Source organism: Heloderma suspectum, chromosome 2, assembly GCF_057233095.1.
Source record: "Heloderma suspectum isolate Gila_16-S chromosome 2, 16-S_ref, whole genome shotgun sequence".
NCBI lineage: Eukaryota > Metazoa > Chordata > Lepidosauria > Squamata > Helodermatidae > Heloderma > Heloderma suspectum.
In genome coordinates this window covers 397,314,501-397,340,802 of record NC_139459.1, presented here as the reverse complement: position 1 = coordinate 397,340,802, position 26,302 = coordinate 397,314,501, and the positions used below count along the sequence as shown (strand labels likewise).

General features: G+C 46.5%; 1 protein-coding gene and 1 pseudogene across 1 annotated transcript in view; one reads left to right on the top strand and one right to left on the bottom strand.

The window, feature by feature from the left end:
• Positions 1-26,302, bottom strand: part of LOC146356565 (uncharacterized) — a 227,624-nt gene that overhangs the window by 36,203 nt on the left and 165,119 nt on the right. The window lies entirely within an intron of this gene.
• Positions 9,192-18,126, top strand: LOC146356569 (vomeronasal type-2 receptor 26-like; annotated as a pseudogene).

The following is a 26,302-nucleotide window of genomic DNA, read 5'->3' as shown; positions in this document are numbered from 1 at the left end:
GGATGAGATGGCTAGATAGCATCACCGATGCAATGAATATGAACTTGAGCACGCTCCGGGAGAGAGCGCAGGACAGGAAGGCCTGGCGTGCTATGGTCCATGGGGTCACGAAGAGTCGGACACGACTGAACGACTGAACAACAACAAGAGTGCCGCAAATTTTGAGATCAGGAGGAGGAAGCAAATTTCTCAACCCAGCCCGGCATTCCCGATATGAAATAGGTTTACTAACAAACGAAAACCTCACTTTTAAGGCTTGCTCTAGCTTTAATATCACCACACTACTGCCAACATTACTGGGCACAAATGGATCAGGACTCCCAGATCATGACTGCCTTGAAGTATTAGACCTAGACACCAAAGGCCGACCGGACCTTGAGGATGAACCAATAGAGGGAGCCAGAGATCTGTTTGTAGATGGGTCTAGCTATATGCTAGATAGAAGGAGCTACACAAGAGCGGCCCTCTAGACAAAAATGTGCACAAAGAAAGGTTGCCTCCTCATTTCTCCGCCCAATCCGCTAAGTTGGTAGCCTTAACAAGAGCCCTGCAGGCAAGCAAAAGGAAGCGAGTATGCCGATAGCAAAAATGCCTTCGCCGTTGTGCATGCTCATGGGCAACTGTAGAAAGAGAAGGGATTCCTTACAGCAAACAGACCTCCAGTGGCTAATGGCGGCCTAATAGTGGATCTTCTAGATGCCCTCCAGCTACCCTCACAAGTAGCTGTTGTCCACGTCCGAGCCCATGGGAAAGAAAAAGAGGAAAAATGGAGACAGGGAAACCAGAAGGCAGATGAGGCCGCAAAAAGAGCAGCCAAAGAGGGAATCCAAGGAACATTCCTCATTCTACCCAAAAGAAAAGAGCGCCCCACATACTCCCCTGCTGAGTTACGGATGGCACAAGAACACGGAATAAGTCCCTGCGATGACAGATGGATCCAGATGACAGATGGAAGACTGCTTCTTCCACAGAGCCTGCAGAGGGTTGTTCTAAAACAAGTTCACCATTCTCTTAGACACCCTGGAGCATCAGCCATGATTGACTATTGCAAGAGGCTGTTTGTCTCCCCTAGCATAACTGTATGTGCCCACCGACTGGCCGCAACCTATAAAGTCTGCCAGAAGACCAACCCTCCCAGGGCTCCCCCCTCCTCCAAAAGGAGGGCGACCATAGGCCTACTATCCTTTCCAGAGGGTGCAAATTGATTTTGCTGAGATGCCACCATGTAGGGGTTACAGGTATTTGCTTGTAATAGTATGACAAATGACAGGGTGAGTAGAGGCGTTTCCATGTAGAAACTGCCAAGCTAAAACTGTTGTTGCTAAATTGTTACAGGAGGTGGTGCCCCGGTTCTCCCTGCCCGAAGTTATAGAGTCCGATCAGGGCTCACATTTCACCTCAGTTATTACACTGGGGATGGCACAAGCTCTGGGAGTAGAGTGGCATTTACATTGCCCCTGGAGGCCCCAGGCAAGTGGACAGGTTGAAAGAATCAATCAGAGCCTCAAGGAGACTTTAACCAAACTCCAACAAGGGGTGAAGCTCACTTAGGTTGAGGCTCTGCCAATAGCTTTAACGAAGCTTCGAAAGATGCCAAGAAAGGACATAAAATTGTCCCCCTTCGAACTGATGTTTGGGTTCCCGCCTCGGGTACACTGCAGAAAGAGGGAGGAAGTCAAGTGGGAGGTGGGTGATCAGATGCTAAGAGATCAGTTGACTTCTCTACAGTCTGTTCTTTCACAGCTACGAGCTTATTCCGTTCCGTTACAGAGACTGCCGTTAGATGCACCTATCCATCTCTTCCAGACGGGAGACGAGGTGTTGCTGAAAAGGTAGAATAAAGAAGCTTTAAAGGAAGGGCGGGAGGGGCCTTATTTGGTAAGACCAACCAGCCACTCGTGTGTAAAGCTTGTGGGTTCTAGCAAATGGACACATTGCAGCTAGATAAAGCCATTTAGGCGACCCTTGCTTCCTTCTGTCACCTGGAAAGAACAGAAGGACACGGGCAACAGTCCTCTGCTCCCTGGCACCCCTCCGGAAGCTGCCAGGGACACAGGCGAAGAAGCCATCCAGGAGCCACAATCACCTGTAATATACAAGTCACAACATCTGAGAGAAGCTCGTGATCGAATTACAAAAAACTTGTAATATGAAGCAAGTATTGTGGGTGGTGTTGGTAATGTTAGTCAAAAAAAATATTAACATAAATGGTGATACCTCAAAGACTTGGGCTTGACAGCTTTAAGATAAAACCCCAAAATGTCACACCTACAGCCCTCAGACCACTTCTGGTACAGATCCCTGAGAAAGAGAGGCGTCCCTAGAGAACCAGGTTAGAGATCCCAATAACAGAGGAAACTGATAATGTGTGGTTAGAGTGGATAAAGTATACAGCCAAGTCTTTAAATAAGTCTGACTGTTTTGTTTGTGCCACAGGGAGATCTGTAGCAAAGGTGCTGCCCTTTCCACTGAGATGAGACACTCCTTCCCTCCTCACCTGTGTGATCCGTTTGTTCCAGCACCCTAACGCATGGGGAAAGAAAAAGTGCCAGACTCTCAATAAACTATACCCGTGATGCTATAAAGAGATTGGCTGAGCAACTAAATGCCACCAGCCAAATGGCTTGGAAAAATCAGCGTGTTCTTAATATGTTAGCAGAAAAAGGAGGGGTTTGTGTCATGCTAGGTAGACGGTGTTGCACCTTCATCCCTAACAACACTGCCCCAGATGGCACGGTAACAAGGGCTTTGCAGGGCCTCACCGCCTTGTCTGAAGAATTAGCCAAGAATTCAAAGATTAACAACCCCGTGACTGCCTGGTCAGAGAAATGGTTTGAAAAATGGAAACACCTAGCAGCCTCAATCCTTATTTCGCTTGTAGTGATGATAAAAGTTATAGTGTTATTTAGTTGTTGCATTATCCCCTGTGTTAAAAGCTTATCCCAGCGACTGATAAAAACCGCTGTCAAAACAGATGCTCTTGCTTTATTGTACCAATAAAGAGGCTCCGTTTTAAACGCTTTAAGACATGAATAAAGACTTAAAGGAGGGAATTGTTAGAAAAAGAGACTCCGTAACTGTTGGCGTCTCAAGTTACATAAAAGCCCGAGTGGCGAAGAATGTAGGCAGAGCAAAAAGAAAATCATACTGACGTGCTCATGACTAACAGTTTGGTAAGCTAATACTAACTGTTTATTGGCTATTGACTTGGTGAGCCGATGTACTAACTGTTTCATTGGTTACTAGTAAGAACAATAGAAGCAATATGGTATAAAAGGCTTTTGCACACGTGTCTCGAGGTCCAGACTGCTCTGCACCCGTTTTGCAAAACGTTTCAATAAAATAGTGTTGGATCCACTGCTGCCTGCCTGGCATCCTTTCCTTCTAAACCGAAAGCAAGGACTATTTTTATCTAACACTGCTATGCATGTTCTCCATGTGCAGAAGGGACTATCTCCACTCAAGAAGGTACGGAGTTCTAGAGGAAAAGGAAGCCCTTCAGGAACAGGGCAAAGAGCCACTGCAACATTTTCACTAAGGGCTGTTGGTTGGTTTGTTTTCAGGACATTTTTAAAAGAAACTAATTTCTTAGTGATGTATAAGAAAAAATCCTAGGGCACAGACAAATACAGACAGATATTGTTGATGCCAAATCTCCTCCTCCTCCTCCTCCTCCTCCTCCTCCTCTTCTCCTCCTCCTCCTCCTCAGATGCAGACCATTGCACCAGATGTCCAGAAGATCAGTATCCCAACAAAGAACAAGATCAATGTCTTCCCAAGGAAAAAGTCTTCCTCTCCTATGAAGAATATTTGGGGGTCATTCTGGCTTCCTTTGCCCTATTCTTGTCCTTATCCACTGGTTTTGTGTTAGGAATCCTCACTAAAAACCTAGAAACTCCCATAGTCAAAGCCAACAACCGGGACCTCTCCTACGTTCTCCTCATCTCCCTTCTGCTTTCCTTCCTGTCCTCCTTCCTCTTCATGGGTCCGCCGAGGAAAGCAACCTGCCTCCTCCGACAAACAGCCTTCAGCATCATCTTCTCAGTTGCTGTCTCTTCTCTGTTGGCAAAAACAATCACTGTAGTTCTGGCCTTCCTGGCCACAAAGCCAGGGAATAAGATGAGGAGATGGCTGAGGAAGAGTTTGGCCAACTCCATTGTCATTTCCTGTTCCATTGTCCAGGTTGTCATCTGCGCCATCTGGATGGGGACCTGTCCACCCTTCCCTGACTCGGACAGGCATCCCTAGCCTGGACAGATCATCCTGCAATGCAATGAAGGGTCTGTCGCCATGTTTTATAGTGCCGTTAGTTACATGGGCTTCCTGGCTGCCATCTGCTTCACGGTGGCTTTCCTAGCCAGGAAGCTGCCCGGGGCCTTCAATGAAGCCAAGCTGATCACCTTCAGCATGCTGGTCTTTTGCAGCGTCTGGGTGTCCTTTGTGCCCACCTACCTGAGCACCAAGGGGAAATACATGGTAGCCGTGCAGGTCTTCTCCATCTTGGCCTCCAGTGCTGGGTTGCTGGGCTGCATTTTTCTTCCCAAATGCTATCTCATTTTATTGAGGCCTGATCTGAATGCAAAGGAACATCTGATGATGAAAACAGAAGAAGGTGGCATCTGAATCTTAAAGTAGGCTTTGAAATGCTGACAAAAAAAATCAGGCAAATGTCAGGCTAGAGATGTGAAGGCCTGGAAACAAAACAAACAATTTGGGGGGAGGATGGAAGAAAGAAATATTGTCCTCTTCCCCCCACACCTCAGGCATTTTTCATAAACTTGTGGAAAATTAAAATTTTGATTATCATGCATTTTCCTTTAGAACAATGAACTAAAATTCTGAGCCATTTTTAGCTATTTTAAATTGCTTTTAAACTTTGTATGCTGAAGTTTTTTATATCATGTTTTTGTTTTGTAATTTAAACACCTGGCGGGTTTTTGCTATTTGGCAGAGAAGGAATCTAATGAATAAATAAATACTGTATATTTACTGGGATCAGATAGCAGAATAACCCACAATGTGTTCAATAAGTCATGATGGCTTAGTTAACCCATTGTTGGGTATCATGTCCGTTGAGAATGTTTAAATCCATAATAGCTTACTTGGCTGAAAGAAGCCACTCTGATAACCCACAACCTTCAGAAAAGCTTATTTCACCCACTGTCGGTTATTGTGTCATCTGGCACTCCCTGCGGCTCATTCCGGTCACCTGCAGAATTGTCTGGCAAGGGCAGGCAAAACTGCTTTGGCTGCTCTGCTCCAGCCTGCAGAGCCCTTTTCCAAGGTCTGACAAGCAGCCCAGGGACAACCGCAGGCCAGCAAGCACAGCCCTCCCTGATACCGCACTGCATTTACAAAATGACAGCTTTCCCAGAGTACAGGAACAGCCTCGCGGTATCGCGCTACGCCGCTACAGCGAAGTTACACAATCACAGGCTTCCCTGATGACTGCTTTGAAACTGTGCAACTTGGCAAAGAGGGGAATAGGGGAAGAACGGCTCACTTTTCCATGAAGAAGGCAGTTCTGCAATTCCCCACTTCAGCGTCTGGAGGCTTCCCAGGAAGGCACCCCCCTGCACAATTCTGCCCCACGCTGTCAGGGAGCTATAGCTCATACCCTTTGTTTCTGTCTTGCATATTGTTGCGTGAAGAATCAAAATTGTGCTATTATACACTACTGCGTCGGAATTCTGCCCACAAGGGGACCCCAGCTGTGCAATTCCATGCCGTTCCAGCAAACTGTCTAGCAGTCAGAGCTCCCACCCCCTTTTCCCCTTTCTGGCTCCTTCTCTATGAAAAAGCAAAGTCCGGAAGTACCGCTCTGCTGTGGTGTGGGAAAGTTGTGTGTCACGTTTTGTCCCGATCCTGAAAAGTCCCAAGGGTTTACAGACTTCAGCCCCTTTTTGGCACCTGGGATTTTCACCTTTTAAACCATGGACAATACTGCAGTAGCTGGTTTCAGCTGTCCCACACACTGTGGTAGTGCTAACCCGCTCTCTCACCATATCGCACTTGTGCATTTGAACCCATAGATGGTACTTCAGTAGCCCTTTATATATGAAACTGTGATATAGCGACAGAGTGCTTTAGTGATATTCAGAACAGAAGATGCTCTGCCAGCAATGTGTGTGTCTGTGTGTGTGTGTGTGTGTGTGTGTGTAGAGATGCGCAATTCCACTTTAGTGTTGAAGTGCTCTTGTGCTTTAGCGATTTGGAGAAAAATAAAGGCATCTATGCCAGCAATGGCTATGGGGGGAAATGTACAATTGTGGGTGCATTGGGTCTCCCAACTAGGCAGGTCTACCTATGAACTTGGCAGGTCTACCTGATCCTGCAAACCCCCAAGGGTTTATTTGTTTTTGGTTTGGGGGGTTCAGGGTTGGTGCACACCGGGTTTTGCTCCTTGTAGCGCCTGCTGCAATGTAATGAATTGGGGGTATCACGGTTCCTCTGATGACCTGGACCCCCTCAGCAACTCCTTGAGATCTCTTGTCTCCTTAAGAGCCCCACCTTCCTTCTTCTAAATGTCCCCTTCCCCAAAACGTGGAAGTTAGGCTCAGATGTGGGGTGATTGGCACTTCACCCCACATCTGATTGACTCTTTGGTCTTCGTCTCTCCAGTCTCTCACTGGCTCTCTCTCCCTTTTCATCCCCTCCTTCCCCAAATCTGAAAGTACAGTTTCAAACCTGACTCACAAAACCTAACTCAGGAAAATGAAACTTGACCAGGAAAATGAAGCTACTCTTCTCAGACATATCCCCTCCCCGCCCCCAAAAAACAGGCTTCTAGGCCCAACCTTTTTACCAATGCCTCTGTAGTCCTCAAAACTTCACAGGCAGGAGGACTGCAGCGGGACACAGCTGTAAACCTCCCAGAGAGGCTCTGAGGAAGTATAGAAATGTAGATGATGATGTTGATGATGGGTGGGGAGGTGGGTCAGATTGTGCACAGCTACTCATTCGCCCAGTTGTGTGGTGTGGACTATTTCCAAAATATGCCACTGAGTAGCTTATTACGCCACCATGGCTCAAAGCGACGTCCAAACATGGCCAAGGTAACATTTCTGGAAATTTGCAGCAATAGCAGATTTCATTAAAAATAATAATAAAAACCTCTCTGTTACATTCCCAACATTGCTGTTTCTTCCATTCTTGCTAAACATCTTGATTGAATGTATCTTTGAAGGGTAAACACTAAAGGATGTTCCAAGTCATGTTCAATCCCAACCTGTGACTAAGGCCGCATCTATATGGCACCGCTTTGGCCCCCCACCTGTCGCGACTGCGCAGAGATTCGGCTTCGCGTCAACATGCCCTGCGATCCACCTGCCACGTGCTGCGCGCTTCCCTACCAGACTCGCCGTGCCCTGGGGGGGGGGGCATTTTACTGAAATGCGCAGCTGTGCAGTCCCTTGAGTGTAGGGGCACGACACTTCAGTGGCTGTTCTGTATCTGAGGGGCTCTGCTGTGTCTTTCCGTCCCTTTTTAGGTAAGTGAGTGTTTTGTGCTCCTTCATTTCCTCACCATCGGTTTGGCAGTTCCCCAGCTTGAGATTCTCGCAACAGTTCGCACTCAGAAGCATGAGTGCTACGTGCCTAGCCGTCGCTCCAAAATGGTGGCCAGGGCAATGTAGGTCCTTCCCCGAGACCACGCCCCTGGCCCTTGTCAGAGCATAGAGTCCCTTTTCCTGCAGGATACCATGGCTGATGGTATGGAAAGCTACCATGAGGTCTCAGAGAATCAGCCGGGTCACGCTCCTTCCGTCCTTCACTCGGCAAAGCTCATCCACAGGGTAACCAGGGCAGTTTCCGTTCCAAAACCAGCTCTGCAGGAACTTCTGGACGAGGCAGTGCTCTTCCCAACGGATGAGGTGTGCAGCTCAGGAATGCTCCTCGATCCTAACTCTCTGTGAATCATCAGGTGGCAGCCACAGCAAGGAGTGCATTTGCCCAATTGCGTTTGGTGAGCCTGCTGCGGGCCTCCCGAGTCGCTTACACTTATGCATCCCTTGCTTATGTCTCCGTGAAGCCATTGCAACAGACGAGTACAAGGTGCCCTGCATGGACTTCCCTGGAAGAGTTCCTGGATGCTTCCATTGGTGCAATGCAATCAAGGGAACTTGTAAAGCTGACCGAACTCCCCACAGGCTGAGGAATCCAGAGACCACAGAGGTGGGATGTTGGAGAATTTCGCCACGGATTCCAGGGAGGCCGTGCATTTGGCCCCCCAGAATCTGTGATGGAACGAAGCAACCCCCGCTGCCACCCCCCAAAATGGGCCTGGAATGGAGCCTACCTGTTTGCGACCGTCCGATGCTCTGTGAATGGCTGCGGCAACTGTGGCCGCCATTCGCCTTCCCACAAATGGCTGTGATAGGCTACGTAAGTATTTACATTGCCATGATAGGCTATGTAAATATATACGTAGCCTATCATGGCAAAAGACAGGGAAGTAAATGGTGGCGGCCACGGCGGCCGCCATTTGCGTCCCTGCGCAGCCCAGCAGGGACCAGATGTCCACCATGGTGCAGAGCCAGCCGAGGAGGATTGGGGGGGGGAGGGACAGAGCGCCTCGCCCCCACTGCGGATGTCCCTGGATGAAACCAGGTAAGTGTTTCGTACATCCCTACGCAGACAAGGTCCTTGGGGGCAATCATTTGTTTATTTAAGAAGAAATAATCATAGAAAGTAGCGAGTGTGTGCACGTGAGGTGGGGATGGTATAGAATACTGTAGGAAATAGAGACAATAGGGTGAGTGTTCGTGTGAGTGTGTGTGTCTGGGGGTTGGGGAAGGAAGAGAGCATTAGAGGGAAGAGAGAGAAGGAGATGAGTGGCTTAAGGATCAATCGGAAGAGGGTGGGGGGAGACAAAGGGCCCGCCAGAAAGGGTTCGCCTGACAGCCCTGGGGCAAGCTCTCTCCCGGGCTGCCCCGCTGCACTGGGGCCCTTTCCACCCCGCCACATGATGCCACTTCCTGCCGCTCGTGCATCACGCCCGCCACATTGTCCCCGACCTCTCAACTTTGACGCCGCCGTCCGGCCGCTGATTGCCTCATCGCATGAAGAACGGCAGTCGGGCAGAAGAAGCAGCCGTGAGGGCTTCACCATTGCTTGTCCAGGTCTCACAAGACCGAGGCGAGCCCTGGTGGGACTCCCCCGGCCCCGCCTTCTGGCCGCCTGTCTCTCCACGCAATGAGGCAACACGGTGTGGCAGCTCCTCTGGAGAGCCCCACTCTGGAGAGCCCCGCTACCGTGGCGAAGGCGGTCTGGCAGACCCTCCCGAGCCCTGCTGGAGGTGGCGGCCCAGTGGCGGGTGCCATTGCAGGCCCTCCCGGCGGTGGGGTGGGGACGGGCAGTGCCGTTTTCTGCTCCTCGCGCTCCGCCACCAGGTGCGGGAGCCTCACCCTGCATCATGGAAGGGCCGGCCCTCCTGCATGAGGTCCCTTCGTAGTGGGTGGACTGCTCGTCTGCCCTACCAAGGACTAGGATGGAGCCTCCCGGTCCCAATGCAGGCTTCCTTTCCCCAAACAGCAGAATGTAGGGTTCATTTGTAACACCACCTTTCCTCAGTGGCCTTCAGACCTAGCTGGCTCAGCAGATGGTAGGAAAGAAATCACTGTTTTCAACATTTCTGTGTCCTAGATGGGATGAGCCAATGCACTGTAAGCACCTTGAGCTATCCCAGTACCTCGAACTCTCTGGAAAAAATATGTACTGTGCTCATTGTATTTACTTACTTACTTACTTACTTACTTACTTACTTACTTACTTACTGATTTATTTTATGTAAATCCTGCCCTTCAAAGAAACTTTCGAAGGTAGGGACTTTGGGGGGAGTTTGTTCTCCACTTAAGATCAATCTGAGATTGCTGGATTCATCCGTTTCACCTACAGAAGAGTAAATGGCTTAGTGTTAAGTTCTGGCAAACATGTTTTTCTGGATCCACACGCCTGCGCATGAAGCTGCACAGAGAGTTCAGGATGGGGTGGACTCTTTCTTCCCTTTATAATTATCACAATCATGGTGATTTAGTCTTCTGCTTCTTGCCAACACTCCAGGGATTTCCCCCCACCCCAGAGCTGCTTTTGAGACCAATAACATAAACATCAGGAAGAGGTGCAAAAGGAAGCAAGGTCTTGCCATGAGCACGCAAGTAATGATGCCTAAATGCTTTGCACCCCACCGAGATCTTGGGCTGTGGTTCAGGGCTGGCAGGGATGCTGCTGGAGTGAGGTTGAATATCATCCCCTTTGGATCAGGAGCCCTGGCTGAGCTCCATCTGTCGTAGCAAACTCACTGCCTTCAGCCTTGGTCCTGGCAGAGGACTCTGGATTCTTCCAAGGGAGCAGCCACAAGGAAGGGGCCTGCAGCACGCATGCCAAGCATGAGACCTCTGCTGCTGCTGCTGCTCTTTCAGCTGCTGCCCAGTGCAGCCTCGGGGCTGCGAGAGTCAAAGTGTCCGCTGAATTTAAGGAGAGATCGATATGAAGCTTGGAATCTGTTCAGACCAGGAGACCAACTCATTAGTGGGCTTTTACCGAAACTAAATGCGGCACTACAACTAGACACCTTTTCCCTCCCTCCTTCTATCTTCATGAAAATGTAAGTCATGATGCAGGGAGGTATTTCACGCTCCTCCACTGAGTTCTAATTTCTTAGGCGTGTAGAAGGGGGACAATAACTGTGTTCTCACCTCTATTCCTGGTCCTGAGTAACTGAAACACAAACCCTCTAGTATGTGCATCCTGCTGTTTTCACCACAGCAGACACTTCCTTGCTTTTTAAACTATGTGATTGGAGCTACGCTAAGTAGGTTCCTTCTAGGATAAACACATGATCTCCAGTGACGAACTTGTCTTTGCCTATGGACTCAATGCAATTGAACTTTGGTATTTAGCTTTTCCTAGATCACCAGGTAACCACCTCTATTTAATTTCCCAAGAACACAGTGTCACCGAGGAGATGCAGGTTCACTGAATTCTAGAATCAACACCAGAAGTTCTTTTATACAGGACTCTGAGATCAGGCATGTCTTTTCATCGTTTATGTGACAATCTCAAGCAGTTTGGCCGGATTACAAAATAGGATATAAGAACGCACACCATATACAAAAGTACAAGTCGATGTTACAAATGAACACACTTCAAAAATCTTTCTAAGAAGTGTTTCAGGACCACGCCTTCCTTTAAAAATGAGTAAAAGGCCTTAGGACATGTCTGAGCTGTAGCAAAAGGAATAGAGAATTCAAGGTGAACACATGTCCTGACTTTTCCCAACTCTGCCTTCTATATTTATATGATTTCTTAACAGCCCGATAGTAATGGCTGACAAAGAATGGAACTCAAGAGCAGCACTCCTTGGTAGTTAACAAGCATTATTTTGTTTAAAATACCCAGCTGAGATCACAGAATTTCTGGCATCAATCTGGTTCCAACTTATAAATGGATCCATGTATCTAACATTTTCTATGCTCTTTTATAAATGTTGTCGCCAATGAGCAAAGTAGAGTCTTCTACTTCTAAATAAACAAACAAACATATATTTATTTACGATCAGTATTTGCAAGTTAGCCAATTATGTAGGTTGGTGTAAGAGTCTTGCAAAATGTGTAATCAAAAGTGCAAATACATCTGGGCCAAATATTCATCATACCCTCTCCTGTGTCTTTAACATTATGGTCTTCAACATCTTCAAGATGTTTCTTTACAATAGGTCAATCAAGTATTCAATCAACTATTCAATCAACTATTCAATATTTGTTTGATAAGAAGAGGTGAACACAATACTGAAGAATTTGTCATCTCTGTTTCTTGGTAACGTTAAGCAACAAGTTGGCAATTTCTTTAATATTGCATCTGCTTTTCCTTGTATAGATACTTAAAACAGAAAAATCATTTTTATTCTTTCAGTTCACTTTTTAAATGTTGAATGATAAAAATACAAATTATTAGTATTTATATCACAAAATTAAGTAATAAAGATTACTACGGTCATCATAATACATGCACCAAATATTATGTGAAATACTCATAAGTTCTTCTGTCACCGATTGTGTTATGTCTTAACAACTAGCAAGAATTCAGAAGAGCTTACAAAATCTTTTCTAGACATCTGGATTGGACGCTTCTAATACAGTTTAAACAGAGTCTTGAATATTAAACAAGTTAACGTCACGTTTCTTAACATTGTTTTGGAAAACAAAGAAGGTTGTAGTGGATGTGAGCTTGTTGTTGTCAAAGGACGTTTCAGCTCCTTATTATTACAAGAACTATATCTGTTATGAAGCTATTGGTATATTTTATTCCAGTGTTTTGAGGGGAATTCCAGCGTTCCTGTCAGTATTCTGAGAGTGTGGGAGGCATAGCAGGAATCAGTCAACTGAGATGAGTGTGAGGTAATTTTGAAGCTGAGGGAGTCTCATTGATGGATGGATCACGGATAAAGAGGGGATAGGGATGGAAAGGACATGCTATGCTGCCACTCCATGCAGGCTTAGTCAGAAGTAAGTCTTTCTGAACTTAGAGGGATGTATCTATTCATTTGCTCACATGTGTCCATCTAATCATGCGTGTGTGTGTTTCAGAATAATTCGGTGAGTTGGACATTCTGTCAGGCTACTGTATCAGTATTGTGCCAGTGCTAACAGTTGTAGCAGTCTTTGGTAAAGTGTATAAAACAGACCGTAGAAGGGGTCATCTGTTTCTTAAAGGCACTGTTGGAAGAAGAACCCCTCATTAGTGTAGTCTGTCGCTGTTAAGATTTCGGAGTGTAGGCCTTCGCTCTCCTGTATTCAACCAAGGGTGCAGTTCTGTGCATGTTCAGACAGCAAAATGCACTGCATCCCCCAGCATCCCCCAGCCAGCATGGCTAGCACAGGAATGCTTGGAGTTGAAGGACTTTTTTCTGCTCAGTATGGATACCCTCAGTGAATTCTCATGACACTGTGACTGTTCTGTGTTCATTCTGAGGGGTAAGACATTTCAGAAGGGGTTAGACAAATTACAGGAGAAGGCCATCAGTGGCTACTAGTCCTGATGGCTATATGCTGCCTCCAGTATCAGAGGTGGTATGCTTATGTGCACCAGTTGCTGGGGAATGTGGGTGGGAAGATGCTGCTGCACTCCCGTCCTGCTTCTGGCTTTCCCGTTGACAGCTTCGTGGCCACTCTCTGAACAGAATGCTGGACTAGATGGATCCATTGTGTGATCCAGCGTGGCTCTTCTTATGTTCTGATTTAACAGTCCAACTGCCTCCCTAGCTCATTTTCTCCTTCTGAAATATTTAAAGAGTTCTTTATTGTAGGCCTTGGTGTTGTTAGCGTTATGCTCTTCAAAATGCTTCCTTGCATCTCTTATTGGCTGCTTTCATTGTCGTTGTGCAAACTTGTCTTTCCTTCACCTGGGCCAGACTTCAATTTTCTGAAAGAAGCCCTGTTTTCTCTAACAGCTTCCTTGATGCTGCTCCTTAACTATGCCAGTGACCTCTTGGACTTGGTGCTTCTTTTCCTACCCTGTGGAACAGTGTAGGAGACTTTGGTGAAACCATGAGTCTGTCCCCATCACTGCTGCCGTAGCAGGGCCAAGAGGGGCAGAAGGGAGATCCTCATCTCCCCCTGCCACTACAGTGGGAGTGGCAGCAGTGGAGGGACAGGCCCGCTATTTTACGTAAGTCTCTTACACTTACGTAAAAGTATCAGCCTGTGGCAGCCACTGCCGCCGCAGTTGCAGGGCTCTCCCAGACTGCTTGCCAAGTTGTCCAGGGCTCGTGCCGCCCAGCTAACGGGGGGGGGGGACTGGCCAATTGGCAAGTGCCCCCACGACCCAGGCCCAACCGAGTCCATCCATCCTTATTAATGCTCTCCTTCTTTCCCCCTTCCTCTGGACTTCACATTTTCAGATTTGCAGTACTTGTGATTTATCACTGGGTGCTGGCTAAGAGTGCCATTTTTTGTTTGTTTGTTTCAGAATTTGTATGCCTACTTTCAGCTAAAAACCTCCCACAGCAGCATAACACTAGAACAGATTTCTAAACTGGGGCATAAAAGAAGGAAATGGAGAAGTGATTGGTCAGCAGAAAAATCAATAAACAAGAAAACCAGTGGCAGCAGGGAAAGCCAGCAATTAAAAAACAGCTAATTGACATTGCTGAAAGACTTGGGCAAACAAAAAGGTCTTTCCCAAATCATAGAATCATGGAATCATAGATTAGTAGGGCTGGAAGGGACCTACAAGACCATCGAGTCCAACCCCCTGCTCAATGCAGGAATCCAAGTCAGAGCATCCCTGGCAGATGGCTGTCCAGCCTCATCTTGGATGCCAAAAGGACATCAAATCTGCTACCAGGCAAGTCTGCCTAGGAAAAGAATTCCAGATAAAGGGAACCACAACCAAGATGTCCTATTGGTCATGTCTGGCCTAACCTCTGAAGATGGGGTGACAACAAGAGGGCCTCCAACGCTACTAGACGACATTCTGGGACTGCCTTTATAGAATGTATCTTAGCAATAAAGAGCTACTATTGGCGGCTCTATGTTTGACGGAAATAGGGTGTTGACCCTCTGGCTCTCACCCACCCTTTTGTGGCAGAGAAAGCCCCCCACAACCAGCTACATTTGCTCCAATGCACAGCATGCAGTTCCCTGCCCTCCTCCATCCATCTCAGTAGAATATTGAGCATCTGCCCTGGCCCCCGCCCCAGCAGCACCAACCAGCACCAGCCACCACTGCTTGCCATTCCCCTTCCAGAGCTACGTGCTGGTGCTTCCCTTTAAAGCCCACCGTTTGGGATCTGGGTATCTCAAGGACTGTCCTCCCCTGCCTGGAGCTGCCTTTGCATTAAGAGTCTTAAAGAAAGATCCTAATCAGAGGGCCTTTACCAGAGGCCACCAGCACAGCTTAGACTGGTACCAGCAATTAGGGAACCTATAAAATGCGGCAACATAGTAAAACGTAACCCAACATAATGCAACATTATGCTACCCTTCCAGTTACAGAAAAGGGAATTTGATAGGGCTGTGCACCGCCTCGGTCTGAGGGCCGAACAACGAGTCGCACCGGGCTGCTTCGGAGGTGCCTCCGCGTGATCCAAGGCAGAGCAGAACAGTAATGAGGCACCCTGAAGCAAAGTGGTTTGTACATGAAGCACCTCGTCTGACTTGGTGATTCGTTCTGAGCAGCCTAGATAGCCGGGCGCCAAAGTATCAACCTGAGAAAGTCCAGCAAGGGGCTGAGGAGGAGGTAGGGGGGAAGCAAGGAGGAGGGAGGGAGCTTTGGGGAATAGAAATGCTAGTTGACAAATCAGGGCTGAACGTAACCCAGCAATCTCCGATCGGTGACAGTGGTGAAGGGTGGGGGACTGAATAAATGGAGAAAAGTGGCTGTGTTTCAGAGGCAGAGATCTTTCTGGTGGAGTTACTTAGGGATGTGGGAATCCACCCCCATCTGGGTTCTCTGGACAAACAACCACCTAGCCCCTGCTCCACTCGCTGTTCCCTCCACCATGATCACCAGGTTTTTAAAATCATGGTGATCGGAAGTCTATATGCACATAGACCTGTATGCAAAAAGCCCTGTGAATTGCCCAGGAAGGAGGAGGAAGAGGTGCAGCGCATGCCCCATCTGCTAGCCATCTCCTCCTCACATGCAGGAGAGGGCCAGTGGTCCTTGGCAGCTGAGCAGGCTGGGGGGGAAGGAGGAGGCATGGGGCTGAGAGGCATAGCTGAGAGGCATGGGGCTGAGAGGCATAGCTCTTTGCTTGGAGGGTTTCTGTGGAAAAAAAACAAATTTCAGCTGCACCTCGCACAACAGGTATGGGGCCGAACTGCCTGACATTTGGCAGGGGACATCCCCTCCATGGGGGCAGAAAGGCCCCATGTTTCATGTATTTATTGTGAAAACTGAAAATGTTATGACCATTTGTGTTTTCCCACGACACTCAATGGGAATAAGCCAAAAGCGAGTGATCCGGATATCCGAATCTCGCTTCAGATCTGGATCCAAGTCAAAGCGGAGGAGGTCCGAATTGGTCCCGGTCAAAGTGGGGCTGATTCAGAGGGTCCAAAGCAGCATCTGAACCAAAGTGGGAATTTGATATCTTTCATTAAATTGGGGGTGACAATCTCACACATGTATTTTGCTGCAGAATGACAGACACAATTCACTTCGATGACCTGGCTTTCTTGTTTGCCATCCATGAGATCAACCAAAATCCCAAGATCTTGCCCAACACCAGCCTGGGCTACAACTTCTATGAGAACTATTACAACACAAGGATCACCAGTGATGCCATGCTAGAGCTGCTGTCTCCTGGGCAGAGGAATATTCCCAACTACAGCTGTGGAAGACAGAATGACCCGTTGGCTGTTGTAGAAGGTGCTGATTCTGAAATCTCCATCCAGATTTCAACCACGTTGGACATCTACAAAGTCCCACAGGTAGGAACAGAGGGCATGCCATGTAACAGCATTTTGCTTTATAAGGTCTTAAGCTGTCTTCAGAGGGGTTGGGGAGCTGATGGTTGTGTCTAGCTTTACATCACCTTTGAGCAACTTTCCAATAACAATAAGCACAAGTCATTAATGACACTGGAGAGAGGTTCATGCAGCTACTGACACCTTTTCTCACCAGGAAGTTTAGAAAAGAATACAGGATGTGGAGAACATAGACAGGATTCCCTGCCCTCCCTCATAATATTTGAATGCAGTGGAGTCACTCAATGAAACTGAATAGTGGGATATTCAGTACAGATAAAGGGCATTAGACAAATATCAATCAATCAATCAATCAATCACCCATTTCGTTTGTATACTGCTTTTCCATATAGTATGCTCAAGGTGGTTCACAACAACAGAGCATTACAAACACACACAGACACACACACACACACACACAGAGAGAGAGAGAGGGAGAGAGAGAGAAACACACTACACATACATATCAAAGAAAAGCCCAAACTGTATTACAGCAAGCAGATAATAACAACAAAACAAAACATTAACCTCTTTTATTCCTTACTAGGTCAGTTATGGTTTTGCCTCCCGTGATGTTAAGGATAAAACCCAATTCCCTTTTTTCCACCGGGTGGTTCCAAAATATGAAGACCTTTACAAGGGGATTGTCAAACTGCTCCTGTATTTCAGATGGACCTGGATCGGTCTCTTTGCTCCAGACAACGAAAATGGAAATGTTCATGAGGATGATGACACCAGCGCTCACCAGCCATGGTGTCTGTGTGGCGATTTCAGAAACTATCCCTGAACTGAGGGAGTATAAATTGGATGTTCCCCTTATCTCTGTTCCCACATGGAGACAAGTCAAGGTGTTTGTTTACTATGGAGACACACGTACTTTCTCTGGTGGAATATTCCTTCTAAAACAAATTCTTGAACTATGGGTAAAACCCACAGGAGGAAAAGTCTGGATGACAACAGCTTTGTGGGACATCACCTCGACAGTGACTTGTACGGGGTTATGTTTCCAGCACAGCCATTGGTTCTTTTCCTTCTCAATCCACACAAACAGGCCAAAATATGTCAGTACTGATCTGCATCACATCGATACTTACATGGAAAAAGCATTTCATTGTCTCTATTCAAAATACAGGTTGTCAGTGAAAGGGAGGAGGAGATGTGAACAGAAAGAGAAATTGCCCCTGGCTGTGCTCGAACAAACTCTGTCTCAGGACAACTACAATGCTTACAACAGTGTCCAGATGGTGGCACGAGCCTTACATGCAGCCTTCTCTTCCAGATCCAAGCACATGATGATGGTGGGCAGAGAAAGGTGGGAACTTCCGAGGTTACAACCATGGCAGGTATTCCCTTTTCCATCCCAGGTGTGTGTGTCTACTAAAAAATACAGAATTGCTCAATTAAGGAATCATGATTTGTGGAACCAAACTCTGAGAAGATTTCAGGCACTGTGGTCTGGGGAAAGCTTGTATATTGTTGATGCAGCTCCAGTTCCTAATGCTCCTTGTGCAGAACAGAGCCAGTTCGGGCTCCCGTTTTGGATGGCCAGTAGTTACGTCCATCTCTCTTTCCCCTCCTCAGTGCCTCCTTAGGCACTCAATAAGCACAGCCTACATGATGTAGGCAGTTGTGGGGGCAGGGTGATCAACCACCCTTGAAGCTGTAAATTGGGAATCAACCCATCAATTAATTCATCCAATTTAGCATGTTGATTAAAGTATAGAAGAAGAAAAAGGATGGTAGGGGGAAACAGTGTAGTGGGACACTTCCTGTGGGGGCACAGCCAGTGAGTGCAGAGGAATGCTGAGGGGACAGTCTTTACATTGCTCCAGTGCCCTAATTTGCCTGGCTCTCAAAGGCAGAATCTGATTGGTTCAGAGTGCAGCTACTCAAAAGTTAAAATGGCGGACGGGGCTGCAGCACTTCCCTTGGCCAGCAGGGCTGGCTACGAGGAAAAGCCCCCATTGTGTGACCACAACGACCAGTTCAATGTAAGCAGGTGTAAATTGATGGACGCTGGGGCAAAAAAAAACCCAACTTCAAGTATAGCCTGATGGGATCTGAGCTAGCGGTGACCAATGGGGAAAGAGATCTTGGGGCTGTGGTGGACAGCTCAGTGAAGATGTCAACCCAGTGTGTGGCTGCTGTAAAGGAGGCAAACTCCATGTTACACATTAGGAGAAAATGAATTGAGAATAAAATTGCCAATATCATACTACCCCTATAGAAATCTATGGTGTTACCACACTTGGAACACTAGAACCCAGGGTCATCCCATGAAGCTCATTGGTGGGAGATTCAGGATAGATAAAAGAAAGGACTTCTTCACACAAGCGCACAGTTAAACTATGGAACGTGCTACCACAGGATGTAGTGATGGTCACCAATTTGGATGGCTTTAATCATAGAATCATAGAATAGCAGGGTTGGAAGGGGCCTACAAGACCATCGAGTCCAACCCCCTGCTCATTGCAGAAATCCAAGTTAAAGCATCCCTGTCCAGCTTCATCTTGCATGCCTCCAGTCTGGGAGAGCCCACTACCTCCCTAGGTCATTGGTTCCGTTCTCGTATTGCTCTAAGTCAGGAGGTTTTTCCTGATGTTCAGCCGGAATCTGGCTCCCTGTCACTTGAACCCATGATTCCGTGTCCTGCACTCTGGGATGATGGAGAAGAGATGCTGGCCTTCCTTTCTGTGACATCCTTTCAAGTACTTGAAGAGTGCTATCATATATCCCCTCAGTCTTCTCTTCTCAAGGCTAAACATGCCCAGTTCTTGCAATCTCTCCTCACAGGGCTTTGTTTCCAGTCCCCTGAACATCTTCATTGCCCTCACCTTCTTCAAGTGTGGTGCCCAGAACTGGACACAGTACTCCAGATGAGGCCTAACCAGTGCTGAGTAGAGGGGAAGTAGTACTTCACGTGATTTGGAAGCTATGCTTCTATTAATGCAGCCCAAAAGAGCATTTGCCTCTTTTGCAGCCACATCAGATTGTAGGCTCATATTCAGCTTGTGATCTACCACAACTCCAAGAACCTTCCCGCTTCTACTATTTCTGAGCCAAGTATCCCCCATCTTGTAACCGTGCATTTGTTTTCTTTTTCCTGGGTGCAGAACTTGGCATATATCCCTATTAAATTTCAATCTGTTGTTTTCTGTCAGTGCTCCAGCCTATCAGGAAAAGGCTCTCAATGGCTACTAATCTTGATGGCTATGTGCTACCTCCAGTACCAGAGGCAGTAAGCCTATTTACACCAGTTGCTGGGGAACATGGGTGGGATGGTGCTGTTGCCCTCATGCCCTGCTTGGGGGTTCCTGATCAAGAGCTTGTTAGCCACTGTGTGAACAGAATGCTGGACTAGATGGACCCTTAGTCTGATCCAGCAGGGCTCTTCTTATGTTCTTAAATATGACAGGTTGAGTCACCTCTCTAGGGGCTGCCAGGTCCCCAAATCCCATGATCTTTTGTGGAAGCACAAAACATACACACACACACACACACACACACACATCAAAAGACCCTCTTTGCTTTGTCAGATTTCCTTGGAAGGAGCTTCCCCCCCTCCCCTGTAGCTAGCACAAAAGCCACTGGACCTAACTGTCTGAAACTTGGCAGGTTCTATCCCCTCCATAGGGGCTGCCAGGTCCCCAAATTGCATGCACTTATGTGAAAGCATAAACAAATAATAAATCCTGGGTTTGGCAGATTTTCTTGGTGGCGGGGGGAAGCAAATTTTACCTGTGGCCAGCACAAAAATGACTGGCTCTGAATGTCTGGAATTTGGCAGCAATCATCTCCGTCGGGCTTGCAGATCTCCAGTTCCATACATTTATCATAACAAGTACAGAAGTTATGTCCATTTCTGTTTTCCTGTGCAAATCAGTGGGAAAATGTCAAATCCAAATAATATGCATTTCCAAATGTTGTTTTTTTTTCAAATCCGAAGCAGGTGAGATGGGTTCCGAACAGTCCAAAGCAGATCAGGGCCAAATCCAAAGCTCTGAATTGACCTCTCAAGTGGGTTGGGAGGTCCATGCACAGCCCTAATTTCGATGCCCATTCTCCCAGTTTGGAGAGATCCTTTTGGAGCTCCTCACAATCCCTTTTTGTTTTGACCACCCTAAATAATTTGGTGTCATCCGCAAACTTGGCCACTTGACTGTTCGCTCCTAATTCCAGATCATCTATGGACAGGTTGAATAGCATTGGTCCTGTGCACCCCACTGTTTACTTGCCTCCGTTGGGAGAATTTAACATTTATTCCTACTCTCTGCTTTCTGTTCTTTAACCAGTTACTGATCTATAAGAGGACCTGTCCTCTTATTCATTGACTGCTACGTTTGCTCAGGAGTCTTTGGTGAGGGAATTTGTCAAAAGCCTTTTGGAAGACCAAGTAAACAATGGCTGCTGGATCACCCCTGTCTGCATGTTTACTGACACTCTCAAAGAACTCTAAAAGGTTAGTGAGACAGGACTTACCTTTGCAGAAGCCATGTTGATTGTTTTTCAGCAGGGCTTCTCCTTCTATGTATATGCTTAGTAATTTTATCTTTAACAATGCCTTCAACCAATTTACCCGGAACAGACATGAAGCTAACCAGCCAGTAATTTCCTGGATCCTCCCTGGATCCCTTCTTTCCTGGATCCCCCCTGGATCCCTTCTTGGTGTTATATTGGTCATCTTCTAGTCCTCTGGTATAGAGGTGGATCTTAGGGACATGTTGCATATCGTGGTTAGAAGACCAACAATTTCATATATGAGTTCTCTGAGAACTCTAGGGTGGATACCATCTAGGCCTGGTGATTGATTTTCTTCTTCTTCTTCAATTTATCAACAAGTTTGAGAACTTCATCTTTGTCACCATTATTTGCCTCAGTTCCTCAGACTCCCTTCTGCAAAACATTAGTTCAGGCAGAGGTATCTGTCCTATATCTTCTGCAGCAAAGACAAATGAAAAGTATTCATTCAGCTTCTCTGCAATATCCTTATTCTCCATCCGTACTCCTTGAACTCCATTGTCATCCGATGGTCCAACTGTCTCCCTAGCTGATCTTCTGCTTCTGATATATGTAAAGAATGCTTTATTGTTGGCCTTGATGTTGTTAGCGATACGCTCCTCAAAATGTGTTTTTGCATCTCTTCTGTCTGCTTGCACCACCTTTGTGCACGCTTGTGCTGCTTTTTGTTTTTCTCACTTGGGCAAGACTCTCTTGCCCTCTTTTCTCTAATAGCCCCCTTAACACTACATGTTAACCATGCCGGCGAGTCGGCGACCTCTTGGACTTGGTGCTACCTTTCCTAACCTGTGGTATACATTTTAGCTGGGTTTCTATTATGGTGCTTTTGGGTAGTCTCCAACCACTTTGAAGTGATTTAATCCTCTTGACTCCACCTTTTAACTTCCTTTTCACCAGTTCCCTCATTTTAGAGAGGGTTCCTGCTTTGAAGTCAAATGTGACTGGATTGGACTTCCTGGGCAATTTCCCACTTAAATATATATTAAATCGGATTGCACTGTGATGGCTGTTTCCATTTAGTTCAATGACAACTACATCTCATACTAGGTCCTGGGTGACACCACTGAGGATTAAATCCAGGGTCGTCTCCCCTCTGGGCAGTTCCATGATCAACTGTTCTAGGGCACACTCAATGTTTAGGGCATTGAGAAATTTAACTTCTTTGTTGTGCCTGGAACATGCATTTATTCAATCAATGTGGGGGTAATTGAAGTCTCCCATTATTACAAAATGTCCTCGTTTGGAGGCCTCCCTGATTTCGTCTTCCATCTCAAGGACACTCTGAGCATTCTGGTCTGAGGGACGATATCATGTCCCTAGCACCAAATTAGTTTTGGAGCCTGGTATTGTCAGCCACAGTGCTTCTGTGGAAGAGCCTATCCCATTTAGGTGTTCTTGTCTGCTCGACTCCGTACCTTCTTTGACATACACACCTCCCCCAGGTTGCCTTTCCCTGTCCTTCCTATACAGTTTATATCCAGACATAATTGTATGCCACCGGTTCTCTCTGCTCCACCAGGTTTCTATAATGCCCACTATATCCAGGTTTTCCTTTAAAATCAAGCACTCCAACTCCCCCATTTTGGCTCGGAGGCTTCTAGCATTTGCATAGAAACACCCACATGCGGTATCCTTCCCCAGATGCCTCTGGCGTGTGCATCTTTTGTTATGGGGTGCTGGCCCCTTCCTTTGGCTACTACATTCCACCATGTGCTCCTGGCCTATTTCATCCCCTTCCAGCTGAGCTATTTAAGTTCCCAAAAGATGATGCTGTTAAAGTGCTGCAGTCAATATGCCAACAAATTTGGAAAACTCAGCAATGGCCACAAGACTGGAAAAGGTCAGTTTACATTCCAGTTCCAAAGAAGGGCAACGCCAAAGCGTGTTCAAACTACCGCACAATTGCGCTCATTTCACATGCCAGCAAGGTGATGCTCAAAATCCTACAAGCTAGGCTTCAGCAGCATGCGAACCGAGAACTACCGGAAGTACAAGCTGGGTTTCGAAGAGGCAGAGGAACTAGAGATCAAATCACCAACTTTCGCTGGATCATGGAGAAAGCAAGAGAATTCCAGAGAAACGTCTATTTCTGCTTCATTGACTACGCTAAAGCCTTTGATTGTGTGGATCACAACAAACTGTGGCAAATTCATCTTCATACCTTTGGGACAATGTAACCCGAACCGGATGCTTCCCAGCTCCTGTCAGCTTTCCCCAGGGTTGAGTTTAAAAGCTGCTCTGCCTCCCCCCCCCCCTTTTATGTTTAGCGCCAGCAATCTGGTTCCATTTTGGTTCAAGTGAAGCCCGTCCCTCTTGGACAGGCCCTGCTTGTCCCAAAACTCTCCCCAGTGCCTAACAAATCTGGACCCCTCCTCCCTGCACCACCGTCTCATCCACACATTGAGATTGCTGGCCCTGATTTCAGGCAGTTCGGTCCAGTGGTTTTTGTGCTAGCTATGCATAAAGTTTCCTTTCCCAACAATGAAAACAAAATGTGCAAAAACCTGTCAAGCAACACAGGGAATTAGAGATCCTAATCAGAAGGACTTCAAGGTGACAAGTAGGAGGTCACTATCCCTAATCTCTGGTGTAGTTTTTTTAAAAGTGCAAAATAACCCCTGTCCCCTGGTACCTTCATTGTGTATGTGCAGAATCTCCAATATTCAGCTTCAGTGGATAGCTTCCTTCTCATGAAAGGAAGAAAAATATGTGTATTGTGTGTGGTGCTTTGTCCCACAGTATATACTGGCCGCTGCGAGTACTGATTTGGCCACACACTGTTTGCTTGTGCACAATAATGTGCATATTGCACCCACAGCATGTGGACACACACACACACACACACACATACACACACAGATGACCACAAGAAAAGCAGGTCCAGAAAGAAAGGAAAAATCTACCTGCCCAAGCTACCTACACAAGGGAAATCACACGAAATATTTATCTAAAGGCTAACAGAAGAGAAAAGTGGTGTCTGTATTTTGTTTGTTTATTTGTTTGTTTTTCATAAGAATATAGATGAAGAGTAGAAAAATGGGAAGGGAAGCCAAAGAACAAGCAGTACACAAAGCAAGGAAACAAAGGGAAGCTTAACAACTAGATGATAAAGGTTTAATATCTATACATATACACACACACATATACATATCATACACACACACACACCTTTATTTATTTTTTTTATCTTTATTTATATTTATATTTATTGCACAATTTAGAATCAGACTAAAGAGAAAGAATAGGGAAGACCGACAGAGCAGTTAGATATGAGCTCACGAATATTCCTCATGAATATGCAGTGGAGGTGAAGAATAGATTTCAGGGACTAGATTTAGTAGATAGGGTCCCGGAAGAACTATGGACAGAAGTTTGCAACATTGTTCAGGAGGCGGCAACAAAAAACATCCCAAAGAAAAAGAAAACCAAGAAGGCAAGATGGCTGTCTGCTGAGACACTGGAAGCAGCCCAAGAAAGAAGGAAAGCAAAAGGCAACAGTGATCAGGGGGGATATGCCCATTTAAATGCGAAATTCCAGAGGTTAGCCAGAAGAGATCAGGAATTATTTTTAAACGAGCAATGCACAGAAGCGGAAGAAGATAATAGAATAGGAAGGACAAGAGACCTCTTCCAGAAAATTAGGAACATCGGAGGTCAATTCCAGGCAAAATGGGGTATGATCAAAATCAAAGATGGCAAGGACCTACCAGAAGCAGAAGAGATCAAGAAAAGGTGGCAAGAATATACAGAAGATCTGTATAGGAAGGATAATAATATCGGGGATAGATTTGACAGTGTGGTCAGTGAGCTAGAGCCAGCCATCTTGAAGAGTGAGGTGGAATGGGCTTTAAGAAGCATTGCTAATAACAAGGCAGCAGGAGATGACGGTATCCCAGCTGAACTGTTTAAAATCTTGCAAGATGATGCTGTCAAGGTGATGCATGACCTATGCCAGCAAATTTGGAAAACACAAGAATGGCCAACAGATTGGAAAAAATCAACCTATATCCCCATACCAAAAAAAGGGAAGCACCAAAGAATGTTCAAACTATCGAACAGTGGCACTTATTTCACATACCAGTAAGGTAATGCTCAAGATCTTGCAAGATCGACTCCAGCAATTAATGGAACGAGAATTGCCAGATGTACAAGCTGGGTTTAGAAAAGGCAGAGGAACTAGAGACCAAATTGCCAATATCTGCTGGAGAATAGAGAAAGCCTGGGAGTTTCAGAAAAACATCTATTTCTGTTTTATTGACTAGTATTCTAAAGCCTTTGACTGTGTGGATTATAACAAATTGTGGCAAGTTCTTGGTGGTATGGGGATACCAAGTCATCTTGTCTGCCTCCTGAGGAATCTGTATAACAACCAAGTAGCAACGGTAAGAACAGACCACGGAACAACGGATTAGTATAAGATGGGGAAAGGAGTACGGCAGGGTTGTATACTCCCACCCTACCTATTCAACCTGTATGCAGAACACATCATGCGACGTGCTGGGCTTGATGAAGCCAAGACTGGAGTTAAAATCGCTGGAAGAAACATGAACAATCTCAGATATGCAGATGATACCACTTTGATGGCTGAAAGCAAGGAAGAGCTGAGGAACCTCATGACGAAGGTGAAAGAAGAAAGTGCAAAAGCTGGGTTGCAGTTCAACCTCAAAAAACCCCAAGATAATGGCTACCAGCTTGATTGAGAACTGGCAAATAAAGGGAGAAAACGTGGAGGCAGTGACAGACTTTGTCTTTCTAGGCGCAAAGATTACTGCAGATGCCGACTGCAGCCAGGAAATCAGAAGACGTTTACTTCTTGGGCGGACAGCAATGACAAATCTTGATAAAATTGTTAAGAGCAGAGACATCACACTGATAACAAAGGTCCGCATAGTTCAAGCAATGGTCTTCCCCGTCGTAACCTATGGCTGTGAGAGCTGGACCATAAGGAAGGCTGAGCGAAGGAAGATCGATGCTTTTGAACTGTGGTGCTGGAGGAAAATTCTGAGAGTGCCTTGGACTGTAAGAAGATCAAACCAGTCCATACTCCAGGAAATAAAGCCAGACTGCTCACTTGAGGGAATGATCTTAAAGGCAAAACTGAAGTACTTTGGCCACATCATGAGAAGACAGGTACCCTGGAGAAGATGCTGATGCTCGGGAAAGTGGAAGGCAAAAGGAAGAGGGGCCAACCAAGGGCAAGATGGATGGATGGATGATATTCTGGAGGTGATGGACTCGACCTTGGGGGAACTGGGGGTGGCGACGGCCGACAGGAAGCTCTGGCGTGGGCTGGTCCATGAAGTCACGAAGAGTCGG